Here is a 15,271-nt window from a genome sequence, read left to right on the forward strand (position 1 = left end):
ATTTTTAATAGAGACAGGGTTTCACCATGTTGGCCAGGCTGGTCTTGAACTCTTGACCTCAAATGATCTGCCCACCTCAGTCTCCCGAAGTGCTGGGATTACAGGTGTGAGCCACCACACCCGGCCTATAGTTTAACTTTGAAACAAAGATGGTACCAGCCCTTTCCCCGAACAAACTCCCTTTTGGCCTGGGAACTATAAACTGCCTTTGCAGGACTAACAAATTAGCTACAAGATTAGATATTATGGTTTAGGAATCATGTAGCTGGAGGTGGCAAGATTCTAAACCCCCTCCAAATTGCTCCCCCAGATAACAGATATTTTGCAGACCCTGCACTTGATGGATCAGCTGTCCCTATCCAGATTGATAAACTGGTTCATCTGGTCTTGTGGCCCCCACCCAGGAACTGACTCAGCACAAGAGGACAGCTTCAACTCCCTCTGATTTCATCTCTGACCTAACCAATCAGTAGTCCCCACTTTCTGACCCCCTGCCCACCAAATTGTCCTTAAAAACCCCATCCCACGTCTTTAGGGAGACTGATTTGAGTAATAATACAACTCCAGTCTCCCGTACAGATGACTCTGTGTGGATTAAACTCTTTATTGTAATTCCCCTGTCTTAAATTGAGTCTGTCTAGGCAGTGGGCAAGGAGAACTTGTTGGGCAGTTACAGCATCTTACATTTGTTCTTTGCCTCCAAGTTTTATTTTGCTTTTAGAACACGCTGCTAACTGATTCAGTCTTGGGCCCTCAATAGTCTTCTAAAATTTGATTGAAAGGTGAACATTTCCCTCTTTAGTTTATCTCTTTCTGTACTTTATCAACTATCACAAGCCAGTTGACATTTTCAGCATTCTGCATTCCAGTTCGTTAATACATGTATCATCTTCCACATTACTACAAGTGACAGTGTAATTGAGCTGCCAGTATGTAACTCAGGCCCCCTTTTCTCTAGCCCACAAGAGCAAGAGTAAGTTTTTTCTTCCTGTTTTAGGCTAGTGTTAGGCCTTTCTTGCATTGCTCTAATGGAATACCTGAGCCTGGGTGATTTATAGAGAAAAGGGGTTTATTTGGCTCATAGTTCTGCCGGCTGTATAAGCATTGGTACTGGCATCCGCTCGGCTTCTGGAGAGGCCTCAGTGAGCTTTTACTCATGGTGGAAGGTGAAGTGGGAGCAGGCACATCACATGGCAGAACAGGAGCAGGTGGGGAGAGATACCACACACAACCAGATCTCATGAGAACTCACTATTGTGAAGACGGCACCAAGCCGTGCGGGATCTGCAACCATGACACCTCCCACCAGGCCCCACCTTCAACGCTGAGGATTACATTTCGACGTGAGATTTGGGAGGGACAAATATCAAACCATATGAAGACTCCACCAACAGCCTTCTCACTGCTCTTCAGTCTTCTGTGTGTTACTTGGTCCCAAACATGTAGCATTTGGTGTTAGCTTTTCATTGCAGTAGTATGTCACGTTCTGGTGTCAATTTTTATTCCAGTCCCCTATTGCTGTGTAATGTCGACCTGAAAGAAAGAACTAAGGGCCAGGCATGGTGGCTCACACCTGTAATCCCAGGACTTTGGGAGGCTGAGGTATAAGGATCACTTGATCCCCAGAGTTTGAGACCAGCCTGACCAACATAGAGACCTTGACTCTACAAAAAATTTAAAAATTAGCCAGGCATGGTGGGACAAAAAAAAGAACTAAGGCAAATGCATATAGGTAAAGAGTTTATTTGGGCCAAATTTGAGGATTGCAACCTGGGAAGCACTTACATACAAAGTCCAGGAGGTGCTCCAAGTTGGGGTGGTTACAAGCAGATTTTAAGGAACAAAATGAAGAGATACAACAACATGGTCTCAGCATGTTCATGTAGAAACACCATTAGTTAACAGAAATAAGCTAACAGATCATACAGCACTTCTTGGAATAGTCATCAGTTTGTGATTAACCCAGACCTGGAGTTCTTTATAGAAGCAGGAGGGGATCTAGGAATTTCAGGAGAGTAACTGTGGGGTCTCGTGCCTACTCCCCTGTGGCCTGTGCTATTTAGTTCATCTCTATTTGTCTCTTTTGTCATCAGTAACAAATCACCCTAAAACTTAATGGTTTAAAACCACAATTGCTATTATTTGCTCATGGTTTGGGGGTGAAAAATTTGTGCAAAGCATGTTGAACATGGCTTATCTCTGTTATCTGGTGTCTGCAGCTTCAGCTGACTGGCTTGAAAGCTGGGGGCTGGCAGAAATGCTCAACTAGGCCGAAATGGCTGGGTCTTGGTTCTCTTCTACATGTCTTTCTCCACATGCTTCTGGATTCCAAGAAGGAGCATTTCAAGAGGTGAAAGGAAGGTTTCTAAAAGAATTTACAGTATTATAGAATCTAGTTACAGAACTAGATTCTGTTGGTCAGAATTGGTTTAGGGTCAGCCCAAATGCAAGGAAAAGGGAAAGAGACTCCATCTCTTCTTAGGACAGTGGCAAGATCACATTGCAAAAGACTGTGTGAGGTGTGAGATATTTCTGCTGCCATCTTTGGAAACACAATTTACCACACCCTCAAAATGGCTTCCCATCTCCTTTGAAGTAAAAGCCAAAATCTTTACAGTGGTCTACAAAACCTTGCATGACCCATTCCCTATCCCTGCCTCAACTACCCTTTGCCCACTCTGTTCCTGCATTACTGGCTCCCTTGCTGGTGTTCAAATCCAGGAGGTATGCTCCTCTTCCCCCTCTCCACCACAGGCTCTCTGCACATACTCTTTCCCATACTGGAGTGCTTCTCCCTTGGATAGCACTTGGCCCATTCTGTCACTGTATCAGTCTGTTCTCACGCTGCTAATAAAGACTTACCTGAGACTGGGTAATTTACAAATGAAAGAGGTTTAATTGACTCATAGCTCCACATGGCTGGGGAGGCCTCAGAATCATGGCTGAAGGAGAATGAGGAGCAAAGTCACGTCTTACTTGGTGGCAGGCAAGAGAGCGTGTGCAGGGGATCTACCATTTATAAAACCATCAGATCTCATGAGACTTATTGACCATCATGAGAATAGCATGGGAAAGACCCAGCCCCATGATTCAGTTACCTCTTACTGGGTCCCTGCCATGACACATGGGAATTACATGTGTACACAGCTACAATTCAAGATGAGATTTGAGTAGGGACACAGCCAAACCATATCAGTCACCATCCTCACACTCTTCCTCAAATATGTATTACCTTTTCAGTGAAGTTCTCCCTGACGATTCTATGTAAGATTTCACCCTCTCCCTGAATTTCCTACCCTACTTTACTGCTTTATTGTTTTCTATAGTACTTATCACCAACCAGCCAACTATACATATTTTCTTACCTTTTCAGTTTGTCTTCTGTGACACTAAAATTCAAGCTCCCTGAGGGGTAGGGATGTGTTCACTCCTGTATCCCCAGTGTCTAAAATGATGCCTGGTACATAATAGGTGCTTAGTAAATAGGTGACAAATGAATACATGAATAAATGGATGGATAAAAGAAAGAAGGATTTGTGAATGGCACTAGTGAAAAACAAGACATTTAGTGCCTTGTGAAGGACTTTTAAATGCCAAATGAAATGTCTAAATTAAATTTAGGGAACGGGACATAGGAAAGGGTGATGCATAGGTAGATGGTAGATGATACCCTTCTAGGCATATGTAAAGATAAAGACAGGTGCTGGAAAGAAGAGATTTGAGTATCTGAACTTAAATTATATCAAGGTTATGACAAACTGGGAAGACGTAATTACAGATAGAGTCCTGTTGTATTGCCCAGGCTCAAACTCCTGGACTCAACCAAGTAGCTGGGACCACAGATGCAAGTTGCCACACCCAGCAATATATTTAGTAATTAAAATGCCTTATTATTTTTTCTTTTTTTTTTTTTTTTGAGATGGAGTCTCGCTTTGTTGCCCAGGTTGGAGTACAGTTGTACAATCTCGGCTCACTGCAACCTCTGCCTCCCAGTTTCAAGTGATTCTCCTGCCTCAGCCTCCCAAATAGCCGGGACTACAGGGCCACCAGGACCGCCTAATTTTTGTATTTTTAGTAAAGACGGAGTTTCACCATGTTGACCAGGCTGGTCTCGAACTCCTGACCTCAGGTGATCCATCTGCCTTGGCCTCCCAAAGTGCTGGGATTATAGGTGTGAGCCACCACGTCTGGTTAAAATGCTCTTATAAACCAATAAGAATATAATAGAAAAACAGTTGGTAAAAAAACCATGAAACTTCCTTTAATCTTACTAGTAATTAAGGAAATTTTGTTTCACGTATCCAATGGAGATTGATTTTCAACTAAGCACTGGAGACAATGTTGAGGAAAACTGCATTTTGTATGTTGTGATGCAAATTGCTTGGCACATTTAGCAACATGTATCAAAACTGTTAAAAAATGACACACCTTCTGACCTGGCAATTCCAATTTAAGGAATTTCCCTAAGGAATTAATACTAAATAGTTTCAATTATTTAGTTACAATAATATCATTCAAATAGAGTTCATAAAAGCAAAATAATAGAAATAATTTAAATTCACTTAGAATATCTATACATGGAAATGTTAACATAGCTAATAAATATAGTGCTGTAGAAAAATATCTTATTGAATGTGTTCCGAATGCCTTGTAAAAAATAATTTAGATAACTGTTGCCAGGCACAGTGGCTCATGCCTATAATCCCAGCTACTTGGGAGGCTGGGATAGGAGGATCACTTGAGGCCAGGAGTTCAAGACCAGCCTGAGCAACATAATGAGACCCTGTCTCTAGAAAAAACTGTTTTAAAAATTATCCAGGTATGATGATGCACACCTGTAATCCCAGCTGCTCTTGAGGCTGAGGCGGGAAGATCCCCTAAGTGCAGGAGGTGAGTTCCAGGCTGCAGTGAGCTATGATTGCCCCACTGCACTCCAGCCTCAGTGACAGAGGGAGACCCTATCTCTAAAACAAACAAACAAAACCTTTATACAGTGCTATCCAAGTTATGCACACATGCATAAATGTACTCATGTGTGCACATGGACCCAAAGGAAATGTACCCAAATGTTCACCGACCATTCTCTCTTCACAGCGGCATCTCCTCCCGGCTTTTCCCCCCTCCATATTTTGGGAAGTTTTCTAGTAGGAGCAACCATGTCCTTTCCATACAACTCTCCTGTCATAGCTTCAGTTAATTGATCCAAGAGTGGACTTTCCATCTAAGCTGGACAATCAGTGTCTTTCTGGAAATGTGGACTTGAGACTGAAAGAATGCACTTTGCACTTTGAAATGGCTGCTGTCTTGAACCAAGGAGTTTGGAAACTTAAAAGATGTTGTTAGTGACTGTTTTAGCCTCATTGACGTAGAAAGAAAGTCAATTTGCAGAAAGATACAGGATTAAAACAGCTGTGCAGAGGAGCAATTGTGGAAGAGAGGAGAGGGAGGGAAAGAGTAAGAATGAACGGACTTCCTGGATTTCCTTATTATGTTCCAGTCTGCAACTCTAATCCATTCTAGAGGCCCAGCTTAATAAAGTAATAACGATAGCCAATGTTTATTGAGCACTTAACGTGTGCCTGGCATAATTCTCACAATGATCCTATGGACATTACTGTTCTAATCCCCATTATGGACATGGAGAAAAGGCAAACTTTTCTTAACATCCTTACTAATTTGCTTTCACAGAAACGGCCAGATCTTTCCTCTCTTCCCAGTTCCCTTTCCCACCTCCTCTTTTCTTCACTGCCTCTCCTCCCCACAAGATCTTCCCCTTTAGGTCAATCTTTCCTTTCCATATGCAGTGCTTTCTCTGGGCTTCTTTATTTGTGTAACCATTATATCAGCAAGGAATTACATTTGATGAATGGACCACAGGGACTTAAACACCTGGGATGTTGGTTCAGCAGCTCAAGGACATCAGGTCAAAGATTACGGTGGATTTCTGGTTTCCCCTTGTGGCCCCCAGGAGCTGCTTTGCCAATCCATCTAATCTGCATTCCAGTCAGAAGACTCTGAGGGCACTGGGCTCCCTGGAGCATGTTTTAGGGTAGGAAATATCAAGATGAGTCTGGAAATATCTTCTTATTGCCAGAGAACAAACGTAAAGACCCTTGGAAGATGAGCTAAGTTACGTCTACTCATAAATTTTTTCTAGAAATAAGTTTTGTAACCGTTATAGTATTTTGTGTATATTTTTCTGCTCTTTATGGTAAATAAAGAGACTTGATTCATTAGACTCAAAATATTAGTAAAAATTTATAAGATACTGATAACTAAGTTTGAAATAGTGTTCAAATGTTTTAATTGCTATAATTTATTAAATGTGTAGGGTTAAACTTTTTAAGTTCAGTATGTTTTCAGTGTTTAAGATTTTGCTTTGTTGTTTTTTTTCCTCAAGAAATCAATTAAAATTAGATTGTGGTTTGAAATGTCTAAAACTTAATTTTGAAAGTTTCATAAATATTTGGGAGTACTTTATCAAACTTACAAGCCAGTTAGGTATTCATCAAAACCAAATAAAAGTAGATAATAAAATATTAACAAAATTGATTTATAAATTAACACAAGTTTAGTCTTCAAAATTAAGTTTTAAAATATATAATTTAAATATATAAAATATAAGTTGAAATTAAAGGGAATATTTATTTCAATGCATAAAGGCTCCCTTCAGACATAAGAAAAACTCAGTTGACGTTTTGGAGGTAGGTGGTATCAGTTAGTGTCAGCTAAGTTATGCTGTGGTAACAAGCAACTCCAAAACCCTCAGTGGTTTACAATTACTAAAGTTCAGTTCTTGCTCACATTACGTGTCAATTATGGGCTACCTGTAGCTTTGCTTTAGGTTTTCCATCCTGGGACCAGCAGTCTCTATCTGGGATATTGCTGGTTTCATGGAAGAGAGAATGAACATAGTAGAACCACAAGATGAATCAGAGCTTCTGCTTAGAAGTGGCACACATCACTTCTGTTATCACTGCATTGGTCAAAGCAAGTCTCATGGCCACTCTTGAGGTCAACGAGGTGAGGATATGTAATCCTCCCACAAGAAGGGACACTTCAAATCACATCTCTAAGGCTGATGCAATGACGCAGAGAAGTATTATTTTCCCCAGGGTGGGGCAGCAAATATTTTGAGTAATAAAATCTACTGTAATGGGGAATAGGAGGTTTTTAAAAAATTCTTACAACTTTGTTTTTTTCCCTGTCACATAGGCTGTCAGTATATCCTAACATAGAAGTGATTGTGATTGTGTTTGGGTGTTGGAATTATGGTGATTTTAATCTTCTTCTTTGAAAGTTTTTGACGATGAGTATATATTAATTTTGTAGTCAAATTAAAATATTTTAATTAAAAATTTAAATTATGCCAGGCATTGTACCTCATGCCTGTAATCCTATCACTTTGGGAGGTCAAGGTGGGAAGATCACTTGAGCTTAGCAGTTTGAGACCAGCCTGGGCAACATAGTGAGACCCTGTCTCTATTTTTATATAAACAAATAGGCAAAAATGTTGATGAAAAATTTTTTGTAACCAAATTAAAATTTATAAATTTCATTTGTACAAAAAAGGCAGTGGATAACTAACTAGTTTTTAATATAGGAATGGTAGTATATATAGAACAGTGTTTTAGAAAAATACATCTCACAACATTGAAGAAGAATGTGTGTTGGAGATTTTGTGTTTTAGATATATCTCAATCTGTCAGTTTTGAAAGAATGTGGCTATGAAATGGAGTGTGTTTGTTACAGAAATAAGTACATCAGTAAATGAATGTTGGTTTGTTGGGTGGAGAAAGGCTTAGAAGCATCTTGCACTAAAAGATACATTCGTTTGTGGTTATCTGGCTGATGTCATGAAATTCTGACTTACACCACCGGGGAAGATTACATTTCTCTTTGGCAGGAAACTTCAAATTTAGTACAACTTGGACCTCACTGCATAGTCATAGTAAAACCTTTTGTACTTAATTGACTCTTTGTTCGCTTCTGGCTTTATAGTGGCCTTCCTGATGAACTAGCTTTTTATAATCCAAATTGGATCTGTGCCTACTTGATTGTTTCTGTCCCAATTCTATTTGGTGGTCAAGACTGAATCAGATTATCAGTTCCTCCTTCTCTCATTTTGACTTTCTGTGTATTCAGCTGAATTTTCGTTATAATGACTCCAAAGTACTCTTCTCTTCCTTTGTCTTGTGGTCACAAGAAAAATCACAAGATCACATTGATGGATGACTCATGAGCTCCTCATCTTTCTGATAGAGTCTCTGAACTGAACCAACTTGAGTCTAGGTTTGCAGGAAGGCTCTTGATTTAGCCTTGTGATTCTGATGAATAGATGGCTGTAGAATTTATCTCTCTCTCTCTCAATCTTGCTTTTCTTTTGCAACTAATAACTTTATTTACATCGATTTTCCTCCCTACCCAACCTACTGCATGTCCTTTTCTTGACCCAGGTGGTGAGATTTGTTAAACCAGTTTGCTCTTCTCCATATCCAAAGCTGCTCTTGTAGGTCACCATTGTAACTCCACAGTTAATGCAGCAACTGCCCAACTGAGTCTTCCCATCAGACATCCCCGATCCATTCCAGTCACGGTGAGCTTTCAATAATGCAAATCAAGTCATCAAGGTCATTCCTGTGTAGAAAGTCCGTTGCCTTCATCATATACTTATGGCTTTCAAGTTCCTTCATATCTAGTCTCTGTCCTCCTTTCTAGCCTACCTCCCTGTACTCTCACTCCAATATACCTCATGTCAACCAGATACTACTTTTGGTCTCCTCAAATGCCTTTCCTTGACAGTGAACCTTGTTTCTGCCTGAAATACTCTTTATTACCCTATTTCTGTCAAACTCCCTGATTTTCAAGGTTCATTTCAGGCAGCATGCTCTCTAGGAAGCATTTCTTGGCAGCCTGATCCTCAGCCCAGCCTCTGATCTGATTTAGGCCATAGACTGAGCATAACATGTTTCACAGTATTGTATTGTTCGTTTATATGATGGTATCTCCTCACATTGAGGGTAGAGATTGTGGTTTTGGTTTTTGTGTTTGTTTTACCATTGTATACCTAGCATAAGGTAGGTATGTATAATTGCTAAATGAATGAATGGATAGATGCCTACACAAGGAAAATCGCTCACTAGACCATGTTGGTCAGTAACAGGTACTGGGAGGCACAGAGTCTAAGAGTCTAGCATGTGACACATGACCACTGTCTCACTGTGCCATCAGGAATGGAGTGGACCCCTATTGGGATGTCTGTCTCCCTACATGTTTGGTGGAACCATCCCCCTTCTCTCCCCTCCCCTCCACACGGTGACAGGGATGGGCTCCTGATTGCCATGTTCATAAACAAGACTACCTGCAACTACTCCCCACCCTGGGTGGGAGCTGAGCACTGTTAGTAAATTGATCTTGGATGGTGCCTGACCCAAGGTGGTTCAGTCTGTATCCTTCTCCAGGAACTTGGAATCAGGACATACAGAGAGTTGTCTCTCTGCAGGTGACAAGATAAGCACAGGTCCTGTCCATGGTCATATTTTTGGCCATTTGGACCAGAGAACCCTGTTTGCAAGAAGAAAAGATTGCTAAGATCCGAGAGAGAGCAAGCCCTGATTGCTTTTCCAGACTCTGGCTCTAGGGTTTTCCCATGGCCGCGCTGCTTTCCTGAGCTTGAGGTTCCATGAAGCACTCCTGCATCCTTACATGAAATTTCCTTGTATTTAAGCCCTAAATCTCCCTGAAATACAAGGACTGTGGAAATAAATGAAGACCACCCAAATGAGAAAAAACAAAGCCTACTATAGAGAGCTTGCAAGGTAGTTAGCCACCATCACTTGTGTTTGGCAGACACTTAAAGGCAGGCAGAGATGTGGAAAAGCCTTGTAGTAGAAAAAAGGGAAGACTCTGGGCATGCCCTGAGATTGCTGGCATGGGGAAGCTGCAAGTGGGCCAACTAGAAGTACGGCGTGCTATGTGATTGGTTAGGGGTGCCCATTTGACTTTCACTGGTTAGTCCAAAGTTGGAGGTAAGGGCAAAAACTAGGGGGGCTGTCAGTTTATTAATCGAGTCCTGGCCATTCGGGACCCATTGCTAAGGGGGTTATTGCTTTGCTTCCTGGCCTGGTTACTGCAGATGATGTGTTGGCTTCCCAGGCTAATTGCCACAGATTGCGGGTCAGGGTTCGATTTTGATATCTAGTCTGGCCATCTGCATATTCAGTATCTCATGACAATACCTCTCTCGCCTTCCTTCACTGGGAGGCTTTGTAAAACCTTCTGAAATTTACCTGGCTAAGTGCATAATATGTGCAGGAACAGTTTCAGTTTTTGGAAAGGGAGGATGTTTTAGAACAAGAGGCACAGAAACAAGGATATATGTGGCAGGCCAGGAAGCATTATTCCAGGGCACGATATCAGAATAAGCTACCTTCCCTTTTCATAACTTCCAGGGCTGGTGGAAAGGGGAGGTCAATACTGATGGACCCTGAACATTCTCAGGTGCCAGGACCCACTGGGAGAGTGAAGGTGAGCACATTGGGCTTTGAAGTCATTTTGCTCAACTTTGTTTTCCTTGACAGCAGCTCCACTTCTAAGCTTTGGATTTGAGGGGCTGGTCAGACGGGGAGCTGGATCATCTCTGTTCAAAGAGCTGCAACTGATGCCCAGACTATGTCATGTCATCACCATAAGGGCAGGAAGCTCCCTAATAGACAACTGAGCACAAGGAACTGAGCAAATGTAAAGCCAGGAACATATTCAGATATCGTCAGTTTTTATTAATAAAAAATAAGTGAGGAAGCTGGGCATGGTGGCTCACACCTGTAATCCCAGCGCTTTGGGATCCTGGGATCCTCCCAGCTGAGATGGAAGGATCTCTTGAAGCCAGAAGTTTGAGACCAGCCTGGGCAACATAGTGAGACCCCATCTCTATATAAAAAATAATAATTAAAAAAAAAATCAGCCGAGTATGGTGGCATGTGCCTGTAGTCCTAGCTACTCAAGAGATTGAGGTGGGAGAACTGCTTGAACCCACGAGTTTGAGGTTACAATGGGCTATGATCGCACCAGTGCACTCTAGGCTGGGAGAGTGAGACTCTGTCTCAAAGAAAAAAAAATGATGACAAAACAGATTCAGAGAATGTATTAGTTTTTTTATTGCTGCTGTGACACATCACCACAAATTTAGCAACATAAATTTATTAGTAGACAGTTCTGTAGTCAGAAGTTCAGGCAGGCTTGCATGAGTTCTATGCTCAGGATAGCACAGGACTGAAAATCAAGGTATTGGCTGGGCGGAGCTTTTACCTGGAGGCACCAAGAAGAATCTGCTTCCAAGCTCATTCCAATTATTGGCTGAATCCAGTTTCTTACGGCTGTAGGTCTGAGGTTTCTGTTTCCTTGCCAACTGTTAGGCAAGGGGCCACTTTCAGTTCCTTGAGGTATTCCTTCTCATGTGGTCCCGCCATCTTCAAGCAGCAATGGCACTTGAGTCTTCTTCATACTTCAAATCTCTCCGAATTCCTCTTCTGTTATGTAAAGGGCTCTTGTGATTAGATCAGGATCACCCAGATCATCTCCATAGTTTAAGGTTGACTGACTTGAAACTGTAATTACATTTGCAGAATCCCTTCACAGGAGTACCTAGATTTGTGTTTAATTAAATAACCAGGGAACAGGAATCTCAGGGAGGCTGTGATGGTTAATACTGCGTGTCAACTTGATTGGATTGAAAGGATTGATCTTGGATGTGTCTGCGAGGGTGTTGCCAAAAGAGATGAACATTTGAGTCAGTGGGCTGGGAAAGGCAGACCCACCCTTAATCTGGGTGGGCACAATCTAATCAGCTGACAGCCCTGCTAGAATATAAGCAGGCAGGAAAACGTGAAAAGAGAGATGGGCCTAGTCTCCCAGCCTACATCTTTCTCCCGTGCTGGATGCTTCCTGCCCTCAAATATTGGACTTCAAGTTTGGACTGGCTCTCCTTGCTCCTCAGCCTGCAGACGGCCTATTGTGGGACCTTGTGATCGTGTGAGCTAATAAACTCCCCTTTATATTTATATATTGATATATATATTCCATTAGTTCTGTCCCTCTAGAGAAGCCTGACTAATACAGAGGTCATCCCTAGAATTTGTCTTACTACAGAGAGATTGCAATTTACACCATACGGGAATTGTGAATAGAACAAAATGTTTGCACATATGTTGGGTACTGTGTAATTGTTATTTGGAGGTGGAGAAAGGGGGTGAACATTTCCTGACTGATATGGTTTGGATGTGTGTCTCCTCCAAATCTCATGCTGAAATGTGATCCCCAGTGTTGAAGGTGGGACCTGGTGGGAGGCGTTTGGGTCATGGGGCAGATCCCTCATGAATGGTTTGGTGCCCTCCCTGAGGTAATGAGTGGGTTCTCACTCTATTAGGTTCACATGAGAGTTAGTTGTTTAAAAGAGCTTGGCATCTCCTCCCCTCTCTCTTTTTCTCTCTGTCGCCATATGACACACCTGCTTCTGCCATGATTGGTAGTTTCTTAAGACCTCACCAGAAGCAGATGCAGGTGCCATGCTTATACAGCCTGCAGAACCATGAGGCAAAATAAACCTCTTTTTAAAATGAATTACCCAGTCTCAGGTATTCCTTAATAGCAATGCAAAATGGATTGACACACTGACTATAGGTTAGTTGTAAAATAGAACCAAAAAGTGTATGATATAGTTTAGTTGACCCCTCCAAATCTGATGTTGAGATGTAATCCTCAGTGTTGGAGGTGGGGCCTGGTGTTTGGGTCATGGGGGTGTTTGCCTCACACCTTGGTGCTGACCTTGTGATAGTGAGTGAGTTTTTGTGAACAATCAGGGGACGGCAATCTCAGGGAGGTCATCCTGAGATTCCTCACCACCACGCCCACTCTCACTCTTGCTTCTGCTCTGCCATGTGAGATGCTTGCTCTGGCTTTAAGTAAAAGCTCCCTTAGGCCTCCCCAGAAGCTGAGCAGATGCCAGCACCTTGCTTGTGCAGCCTGCAGAATCATGAGCCAATTAAAACTCCTTTCTTGGCTGGGCACGGTGACTCATGCCTGTAATCCCAGCACTTTGGGAGGCCGAGGTAGACGGATCACCTGAGGACGGGAGTTCAGGACCAGTCTAACTAACATGGAGAAACCCTGTCTCTACTAAAAATATAAAATTAGGCAGGCGTGGTGGTGCATGCCTATAGTCCCAGCTTCTCAGGAGGCTGAGGCAGGAGAATCACTTGAACCTGGGAGGCGGAGGTTGCAGTGAGTCGAGATTGCACCATTGCACTCCAGCCTGGGCAACAAGAGCGAAATTCTGTCTCAAAACAAAACAAAAAAAAGCCCCCAAAACTCCCTTCTTTACAAATTACCCAGACTCAGGTATTTCTTTATAGCAATGCAGGTATTTCTTTCTTTCTTTCTTTCTTTCTTTCTTTTTTTTTTTTTTTTTTGAGTCAGAGTCTCACTCTGTCCCCCAGGCTGGAGTGCAGCCTGAATCTTGGCTCACTGCAACCTCTGCCTCCTGGGTTCAAGCAATTCTTATGCCTCAGCCACCTGAATAGCTGGGATTACCGGCATGTGCCACCACACCCGGCTAATTTTCTGTATTTTCAGTAGAGATGGGGTTTCACCATGTTGGCCGGGCTGGTCTCAAACTTCTGGCCTCAAGTGATCCACCTGCCTCAGCTTCCCAAAGTGCTGGGATTACAGGTGTGAGCCACCATGCCCAGCCACGGGTTTTCTTTAAAGCAACTATATTATAACCTAATATGGTATATGGGCTTATTTCTCATTTGCAGAAAAGTCCAAGGCAGGCATTCAGGTTGATAGATAGCATTCCCCTACCTAGTAACTCAGGCATCCAGGCTCCTTCCATGTTGTAGATCCCCACTTCCCTAGAGCCTGTCACCTGCATCCAAATGATGCAAGACAAAAGAAAACATGGAGAAGGCATATCTGTTCTTTAAGCCTTCGCCAAGAATAGGTACTATAACTTAGAACCATATCCCCTTGGTGAGAACTAGTGTGGCTGTGCCTGGCTGCAAAGGGTGCTGGGAAATACAGTCTAGCTGTGTATGAACAACAAGAATAAATGGATTGGTGAATAGTAGCAGTCTCTGCCTCAATCTACCATGAGCTGGCACTTTACATAATTATCACTGAATTAACACCACAACCCTGACAGGTACATCCCCCCTTTCTAGAAGAGGAAGTTGAGATCCAAAAAAATGAATTGACTTGCCCAAGGTCCCACAGCTATTATGTGGAAGACCCAGGATTGGAGCCTAATCCTGTTTAATTTCCAAACTCTTACTCTTTCCAGTATTACATATTGACTCCTAGGTAGCAAGCCCCTGCCTAGGTTGGACTATAATTTGATTGCTATGGTTGAGTCAGAATTACCAAAGGAGGATATTTAAAATGGTTTGTTCCTATCCCCACTCTACTGAAGCTTTGCTTAACCAGCCTGGTAGAGGCCCCAAAATGTGCATTTAAACAAGCTCTCTGGGTTATTCAGATGTGCTGTAATGTTTGTAATATACCAGAGCAGCTTTCTCTTCTGGGATGGGGAAATCATTAAGGTAAATTCCCAGTTGTAGCCTGGAAAAGTCCCCCTCTCTGGGATTTGGGATCATAATCTATTTAGGAATTTCTGGAACTTCTCCAGTGTAGCTGACCTCCCATCTGTAGGAATGACATCATGTGGAGGGATTCAAAGAATGGTAACAACAGTGCAGTGAGTGTAATCAGTTCTATGTGCCTGCCCTGGTGGCCCTATTCTCTGCTGACCAACCCACACAGCTGATCCCTGCACTGCTTAGGTTGGGGTCACTACTGGCTGCTTCTAATTCCCTTCTTTAGATCCCTGTGGAATCTTACATAATTGGTGATATTGGTTGTCTAGGTCACTTGTTCAGTCAGTTTGTCACCTCACCTTCACTAAGGATGGACTGTTTGCAGACTTGTGCTAGACTTGTGAAGGAAGCAGAGATAACTCCTGCTCCTAGGAGCTTGTAGCCTAGCGGGGTAAACCTACCATTAGTAATGAGAGCTACCAATTATCGAGTATTTTAACATATTAGCTTATTTAATTCTGTCAAACAACCCCGGGACGTAGGCATTATTGGCCCTTTTCCAGAAGCTGAGGTTCAAAGATGTTAAGTAACTGAATCAAGGTCATCCAACTAGTGAGTGGTAGGGGGGCTGGTATTGGAATCCAGGTCAGTCTACCTCTAAAGTCCATGTTCTTAGGGAC

The sequence above is a fragment of the Rhinopithecus roxellana genome, chromosome 3 (assembly GCF_007565055.1).
Source record: "Rhinopithecus roxellana isolate Shanxi Qingling chromosome 3, ASM756505v1, whole genome shotgun sequence".
Taxonomy (NCBI): domain Eukaryota; kingdom Metazoa; phylum Chordata; class Mammalia; order Primates; family Cercopithecidae; genus Rhinopithecus; species Rhinopithecus roxellana.